The following is an 8,447-nucleotide window of genomic DNA, read 5'->3' as shown; positions in this document are numbered from 1 at the left end:
ATTTGCAGGTGGGAACACAATTCAGTCCATCACAGACAGTGATGGTCTGAACTGAAACAGAACTTCAGTCACTTCAATTCTGTCATTCATTGTGACTATGAAGCACTTTTACTTGTGCTTGAAATTTTAAATAGAGAAAGAGATCCCAATTGCAAGGCATAATATTTTTGTTTGGTAAATTCAAATTTTAAATCATGCCTGAAATATTTTACTTCATTGGAGTAATACCTTTAACGTTAAATTGTTTAAGATAAATTATTACTTATATTATAATTGTGATTTGTTTGTTACTAAACGGAAATGTATTGCCCGTCATTGCAACAGACAAATATGTAGATAGGCTGTCCCTCCTTTTCAAAAATACTAATTAAAAAGCTTTACTCCATTGCTTGCCTACTTTCTTTTTTTCAGATCTGTTAAAATGTCTTCATGTTTTAGAAAATGGATTTGAGGAAGGTCAAAAAGCAATGCTAGAGGGTACAGGTGCAGAATTGGATGTGGTCATTCAATGAAGAATATGGCAATATAAGGATCTGAAAAGCACCCCTCAGGTGTCCGAAACAAAATGTGTAAGTCATCCTAACTAAGAACGTATGCAAGTAATGGATTCAAACTTTTTAATTAAGTTAAACTTTTATTGTATATTTTGACTGGCTTGATTATATACACAATGGCCAAGAGGAGAAAATCTCCCCTGTGTTTCTTTACTAGGCATTTTTAGATTTCATTTCATTCCATGATTATAGTTGAACATAAGTTTGTCACTGGATGTCAAATAACCATGGAAAGCCACTAAGGAGAAGTTCTTGGTCATGATGACTAGAAAGGAAATGAAAAGAAATTAAGCAAATCATTCTTTTGAGCTCCTGAGCCCTCAAATTAACCAAGATACGTTTTCTCTGCAGAATGTGGCCTGGCCCTTTCCTAACAATGTGGTGCTAGGAAAATGGGATAAATAGATCCAGTCACCTCCAGCTGGGATTCACTCCCAGTTGTTTGCTGCTTAGGAAACAACTCTCAAAAGCATGGAACACATACCTTTGGGTACCCCAGCCCACGGGTCTGAGCCATAATCACTCCCACAGTCAGCCCTGGTCACCCCCTTGGGCCTAGAATGTGTACCCCAACAATTAGATCTGCCCTCAGGAGGACGGACTTCAGAAAAAGCCAGCAAGGACCTTGGAAATGAGCTTGGGGCTGTTCAGGGCAGAGGGGCATGTTCTCTGGACCACATACCTGGACCTTGGTGAGAGGGCTTCAGGTGGCCACTTCCCCTTGGCCTTAGGGTCTTCACCCCATGAGGAGAGGCAAAGCCAAAAGCGGATACCAGCCTGGCCAACCTGGCTGTCCAGGCAAAGGGAGGCACTACTGTGGGCAACCCTGTCTACTGGTGGGTGGACTTGGCTTTGAAACGTGGGCTATGCAAGATGTATTTTGCAAAGCTTTCTCCTCAATAGTTCCTTGGCTGCGCCACAGGTCTTGGATTTTAGACACTAAGTCCCTTACTCAAGACCCCTGGAACTACCATGTGAGAGCCTTGAAAAGCCTTCCCGCCCCTTGGTTCTCCATCTAAGAGCAGTACCTTGCTGGCTTATTTCTGGTCCCGGAAACAGCTACCTATGGACCAAAGTCAAACTGGTACACATTTTCCCAAGAGTTAAATACATTATTTTTCTTGTTATGGCATTTGGACCAAAATTACTTGACAATAAACAAAGACCATTCTTTAAGTCCCCTTTATTTAATATATCTGTTTCTATATATTTGCATCAGTATATACTCGTGCATGCATGTGCATATGTGCATGTATGCATCTGTGTACACGCACCTGTGTGTGTGTATGTGTGTGTGCACGCCTGTGTTTGTATCTTTGGCTCCCAGAAGTCCCATTAAGAGTGATTTGTTTTGAATACCGACGCCTGTTCTGGATGAGACTTCTTTTTTCTTCTTAAAGGTGTCAGCAGAAGCTGTGAAAAGGTACAGATCAGAGAACATAACATCCCCTAAGGGACTTCTCGGAGGCTCACACTTCATGTGCCAGACTCCCTTGTTCCAGGGTAAGTATTTGACATGCTTTGTTACCTGATTAAACCTGCATGTGTTTCGTTCTGGCTTATTACTGTCTGAGGCACTGTGTTGTGAAATGAAAATTACTGGCATTTGCCTGCCAAATGCAGTGATTCAGAGAATTGTGAATTAGGATTCTTTAATTACAGAGATCTGCACCCGATAGGTTAATTTCAAAAGCAAAGTTAACCACATGTGTTCTATTTATTTTCAAACTAATTCAGTTGAATTACATTTCATTTAAAAGTCCTTCTTGGTCCCCTATTAATAAACAAGGAACACCGAACAAAATGCTTTGTTGAGACTCAATCTCATCTCACCTGGGCTAGAGAATGAAGAAGAAAATTACCTTTCCATGAAATAGAATGCAAACGCCAGTGATTTTTATGAGATTTTAAAAAATATTGCTCTTATTTAGTATTATTATTCTGTACTTTTTAAAAAACTGAAGTATAGTCAGTTTACAGTGTGTCAATTTCTGGTGTACAGCATAATGTTTCAGTCACATGTACGTACATATATCCGTTTTCATATTCTTTTTCATCATAGGTTACTACAAGATACTGAATATAGTTTTATATTAAATTTAAGCTGAAAATATTTAGCTTCATGGCCCTGAATGGACTTGAGAATAAATAAAAGATGATTTATGGGGAAAGATGGAAGGATCTGTTTTATGTTCACATTGTTTTCTCTATTTTCCACTGATGCTTAGATTTTGAAGAAATTTCTATAAATGAATGCTATCTAATTTTTAACTTTATAGACCATTTTGTGATCACTAATAGATGTTAAGTTGAAACAACAGTAGCAATTTAGTGCTACACAGTCTATGAAGGCAGCTCCTTTAAGAGATTAAAGGTGTTGAGTCACAGCTTAAAGACCTAAAATCTAAGCTATTTATTTTTAAAGGGTATATCCATTATCCTTATTTTAAGTTTTTTCCCTTTATTAAAAGCAATTAATGCTGTTTAAAAATACTCATGTTCATAATCCTGAGTTAGTGGTTACAAACATTTAAACTCATTCATTAGAAAACAAAGAAAAACTGAAAAGCTGTGCTTTTTCTCTTATTAGACTGTTCTCAGCACCAAGGAGACAGACAGGCAGAGCCACACTCCTTGTGACCAAGAGGGTCACAGCCTGCCTGGGGAGGCAGCTGGTAGACAACCAACCCAGTGTCGCCATTGCTCTTGGAATAGGAGTGAGGAGAAATGAACTCTGCCTGGGACCTTGGAGAAGTTTCCATGGAGGAATTGATGGTTATCCTGTGTTATATAGAAAGATGGAGACTTTGGAAGTGAAGATGGACGATCATGCTGAGGGAGCGAAGGGTACAGAGGTGCCTTGGCTTTGGTGAGTGGTCGGGTGAGGCTGGACCAGAGAGGGGACAGGAGAGGTCACATCACTGACATCCCAGGCTAAAGAATTATGCTGCGTGGGCCTAAGAACTCACTGAAGACTTTGCAATAGGAGCACACAGAGTGGGGAGCCCTGTCCCTGGGGCAAAATCAAGGAGACAAACTCCTTAACCCACCTGAGGGCACGCACACCCCAGGGGGAGCCCTGGCAGGAGTGTGACGGCTTTTCTCAAGTCAATAGGCTATGTCGGTAGAATGCTACTGAAAGTACTCTTTCTGCCCCGTCCCCATCCAGCCCTCCCCCTTTACTCCTACAGCTCCCAGTTTGCAGCCCTTCCCGTTTAGTGACAACTACCATCCCCAGAGCGGTTCCTCCTCTGGGAACTAGAAGATGTGGTCGTCCTAGAACCTCCCCAGGAGACTCACTGATCTCTAACCACGAAGCTGTGCAGAGCAAATGATCTTTCAATGAAGAGGCTGCCTCCCAAACCCACAGGGACAGCAAGGGTCTAACTCCAGCCCCAAGGGCCTGGAGAAACCAGAGCAGACCTCTCAGAAAGCAGGACTTTTTTGCTACTTCCATCTTTGACATTTTCTCTCTGAGTAAGTTCTGTCAGAAGTTAAATGCAGAAGATCCAATGGATCTGTGCAAAGCTTTGTATTTCAGAGGTATTCATTGCCACCTTCTGAATTTTAACCAAAAAATGGAAAACAATCCCAAATTTCTAACAATGAGAAATTGGTTAAATCAACGATGGTATATGCATGCAATGATATACCACGTGGGCATTGTAAATGATGGAGAAAAGAAAAATATCATGAGATGAACAATGGTCTTGATTTCTAAATGCTAGAATTATGTAGGTTGGCTTATATGCATCTCCTAAATTTTCTATAATGCATGTGTATGTTTTAATAAAAAAGGAATGTTCTTTTTAAAATTAGCAGTACTTTTTTTCCTCTGTTTTGAGACCCAAACACTCTGAGATTCAATACCGTTTAACACAACTATAAATTTAGCAAGTGCTTAAAGACTATCTTCACATACAATTGACCTAAGGATTCAAGTGTCCATTTCTGAACATGTCAAAGCTGTAATTTCAGCCGTGGTCCTGGAGACATCGTGAAGCCTCAAGAGTAAAATTTAAGAGGTTGCATCATCCGTTAAAACTCCTTGACACACAGGTTTTATTTACGCAAGGACGTTCAGGTACCATAGATTTTGTTACTGAACCTGTAATTTAACAAATTGTTTTCTCTCTCTCTCGAGCCTGGGATTTAATAGTTACAAATAAGACATGGAAAGGTAGACATGTTTTTTTACGTCCTGCCAATTATTACTTTTGCTTATCACGTATAGTCATGGCCCCCGCCAACCTACCCAAACACAGACACATTGAACAGTTTTGTTCAAGTTACCGTTCTGAAAATAAACTTGATTTACAAGTTGTGTTGATCAGCAACACGGAATATATTTTATAGAAATGTAGTCGGAAAACGTCTGTAGAATTTCTGTGTATTTGCTCTTATAAGCTTGCACAAAATAACGTTTTTCTCAGTTTGCCAGTGAACGCTTCTCCGGTTTTTGATTGAGAGTCTAACTCATGTCTCTGATGAGAGATTCTCAAACAGGCAGAAGAATTCGAGGTGACTGATGGTTTCTGTGGAAACTGGGGAATAGACCTCTCATGCTTTCAGCCACTTTTAAAATTTACCCCTTTTATTTGTCTTCTCTTTTCTTCTTTTTCTATACCTCCCACTGAAGTTGTCTTTGCCCCTTGGGCTGACAGTGTTTGCCAGTGGGACTTGCAGCCTTTTGCTTAGAATTTGGGGCTAATTCAGGACTGCAAATTGCTATGATTTTCATAGACTCCTGCTCTGTGAAAATCCCTGTATGAATGCCTAAAGCTAAAAGACAGTTCGGGGAGAACGAAAGTTCAGGCACGAGCTCCGAACTCTGGGTACCATTTCCACGTGAGGAAGAAAACAAAGAAAAAGAGCCACGGGAAGGACCAGGAGAGCGGTCTCGTCTAAGGTCTCACACAGAGATGTCAGACACAGCCACCCGCAGAGACTTTTAATAATTTTCCCTGAATTTCGGAAGGGCAGGATTGAAAGCGCTTTAATATTAGAAGTGTCCAAACAAGCTTCATTAAAATATCCTCTCTTATTGAGAAGAGAACATTAATTTCAGATTGGCAATTAAAACAATTATTTTATTACTTTAATTTCAGAGATGTCAGAACAAGCTTCATAAATATTCTTTCTTGTTGGGAAGGGGCCTTCTTATAAAATGGAAAACTCTGGGGTGGCCCAGCTGAATATGCCCTGTAAAGAAGCTCTAGAAAATGTTAAAATAATGAGCAGATCTTACTTTCCAAGCGCCTGAGTTAATCGCTAGGACCCAGGGAGGCAGTTTTGAGGAAGCTGTGCTAACACTTAAAAGCCACCTGGGTGCCATATAATACAAGGAAGTAGCAATTCAGCCAAGCTAATGGTACTTTCAGAAAGTGTTTTACTTACTCCTGGACGGGGAGCTCAGACCATAAGGGAAGTCTGGCTCGGATACTTGTGGTTTTATAGCTGCCATATGCAAGAAAGTCAAAGTGAAATACAGGCGTTATATAAAAATCCTCTTGACTTGTCAATGTGCTTTCTGGAGTCGAATTGCAGACAGGGAAACTGAGGTCTCTGAGAGTAGATTTGAACTTGCCCAAAGACATTGCACATCGGTCACTAAGAATAAGACTTAAAGTCAGACAAAGGCAGGTGCTGGGTGATGTCACTTCCATGAAGAATCTAAAAAAGTCAAACGTGTAAAAAGCAGAGAGTAAAAATGGTGGTTACCAGGGGATGGGGTGGGAGAGGTAAGGGTAATGGTATTTAAGGGTACAAATTTATAACAAGCAGTAAATAAGCCCTAGAGATCTACTGCACCGCATAATGAATGTAGACAATAACGTTGCGCTATAATTATGTAATGTGATAAATATCACTACATTGTCAATCATATTACAACATTTAAATGTATCAAAGTAACACACTGTACACCTTAAACTTTCATCATGTTACAAGTCAGATTGATTCAATTAAAAAGATTTCACAGAAATACATTAAAAAATACCTTAAAGCATTTCCAATTTTGTTCACATGTTCTGAATATTTGTTAATTCTGAACTCCAGATATTTGGACAGCTTGACTTTATTTGAACAGCACTTTGACATTTAATACATGGCCCCCTTTTCTGTATTATACAGTTTGGGCTCCAAAATGAATGTGGTCTTGAAAATCCCCCATCACATACACTCTGCTACAAAAGTGTAAGAAGCATAACTTTTTCTCTAATTCCTGGCCCAGATTCAGGTTGTAAACATTTCCAAACACCTGCATGAATATCAGCGAGATCCAAATCTGTTCAAGGGCCCTGTATGTTTTTGTCCAAAAAAAAAAAAAAACATGTTTTTTCCAGCAAGCGCTGATCCAAGTTCTGCTTCGGATATCACATAGTCTTTCCAAAAAGGTCTTTCTTTCTTTTCAGGAATGATTAGGAAAAGCTTGTGTGGTAAGCTTGACTGCAAGGTTGTTAATGCTGAAAAGAAACAAGGTATCAGCCAGCCCAGCTTAGTGGGAGAGAAGAGAAAAGGGAAAGTTGTTTTGGAACCATTTGTAAGAGAGGACTAATCTGACTTAGTCTGATCGGGGATCAGTTTCCCTCCGACTTTCTCACGACGGAGGTAAAACTCCAAAGAGAACTGGAGATGGAGGTCCAAAGGTTAGATAGTGATATCTGAAACGGTCCAACTCTTTTCACTTTTAATCGTGTGGTAGCTACATTGTTCCTCTTGGACATGTTTGGAGTTCCATGAATACGTAATTTGTTTTGACTATTACCCCTGTTAAACTGAGTCCTTGTAAACATCATAACAAACATTGTCATCTTCTTGGAACATGCTATTGGTTGACCATCAATAGGTCCTGCACACTAAACCTCTTCTCCAGTAATAGTGACAGATTCTTGTGAATCCTTAGCTCCCTCTTGTTTTACCCACTTGTCATCAATCGCTTGTATCTGCAAGAGGGAGTTGTGCCCTTTGAAGTCAGACCTTACAAGATGTGTGACCTTGGACAAAGTTACTTGTCCCTCCCAAGTCTTGGCTTCCTTGTCTGTCATGTAAGAGTGATTAATCACAGAGCCTACCTCATAGATTTCTTCTAAACATAATAGGACACAATGTGGTGTGAAGCATTGAGCCCAGTTCTGGCACCAAGTAAGGATTTAATTTTCCTAAAGAAGGTAGTAACCAGCATTTACTAAGTGCTTATTATTTGCCAGGAAGTTTCTAAACAGCTTATACATATTAACTCATTTAAAACTGTGATTATCTCATTTTGCAGATGAGGGAGTTGAGTCACTTGTTGAAAATTTAAAAGATCAGTAAATATTGTTGCTTTCTTCATTTCCCAGGTTGGAAAAAAATTGCGAGACAGACACAGGAGTAAGGCCGATGAAGTTCTAAGTATCACTGATGTAGTCAGTCCGAGAAAATGTCTTCAGATCTGCAGCCTTGCTAGTATTTTTCTCCTAGAAGACAGTTTGCCCTCCCACTTATAGACATCGCTGGGCCATTTCCGGTCTCCTCAGGGACAGCAAGTGTGTTATTTCCTGCAGAGAAGAGACCAGACCACAAGGCTTCCTGCCAGCAGGAAGTCAGATCTGGGAAAAGGGAAGGAAAAACTGAACAGAGCGTGCCTAGTTCCTGCCCTCAACTCCTCTATCAGCTCATCCCGTGTCCTCTAGGGAGGAATAAACAAGAGGACCCAGGCGCTGGGCTAACACAAATCCCACCATGTGAAAAACGGAAGCCGGGATCTAAGAAGCTCTCCAAATAACATCACTATTATCATTACCGTGGTTACTAAGGTTCAGGCTCTTAAACAGATAGTAGACTCCTCAGCATTCTATTTCTATCAGTTTGGGCAAATTGTGTTTTTTGAGGCTTTCACCTATTTCATATAAA

General features: G+C 40.2%; 1 long non-coding RNA gene across 1 annotated transcript; it reads left to right on the top strand.

The window, feature by feature from the left end:
• Window positions 1–2,007: 2,007 nt before the first annotated feature.
• LOC135322747 (uncharacterized) lies at window positions 2,008–8,220 on the top strand. Its single transcript, XR_010383527.1, has 3 exons — window positions 2,008–2,057; window positions 3,145–3,423; window positions 7,895–8,220. It is a non-coding gene; the product is annotated as an uncharacterized LOC135322747 (long non-coding RNA).
• The last annotated feature ends 227 nt before the right edge of the window (window positions 8,221–8,447 follow it).

Source organism: Camelus dromedarius, chromosome 13 (assembly GCF_036321535.1).
Source record: "Camelus dromedarius isolate mCamDro1 chromosome 13, mCamDro1.pat, whole genome shotgun sequence".
NCBI classification, from domain to species: Eukaryota; Metazoa; Chordata; class Mammalia; order Artiodactyla; family Camelidae; genus Camelus; species Camelus dromedarius.
Note: the sequence above shows the minus strand (reverse complement) of the source record. Positions and strands in the feature narration are given on the sequence as shown.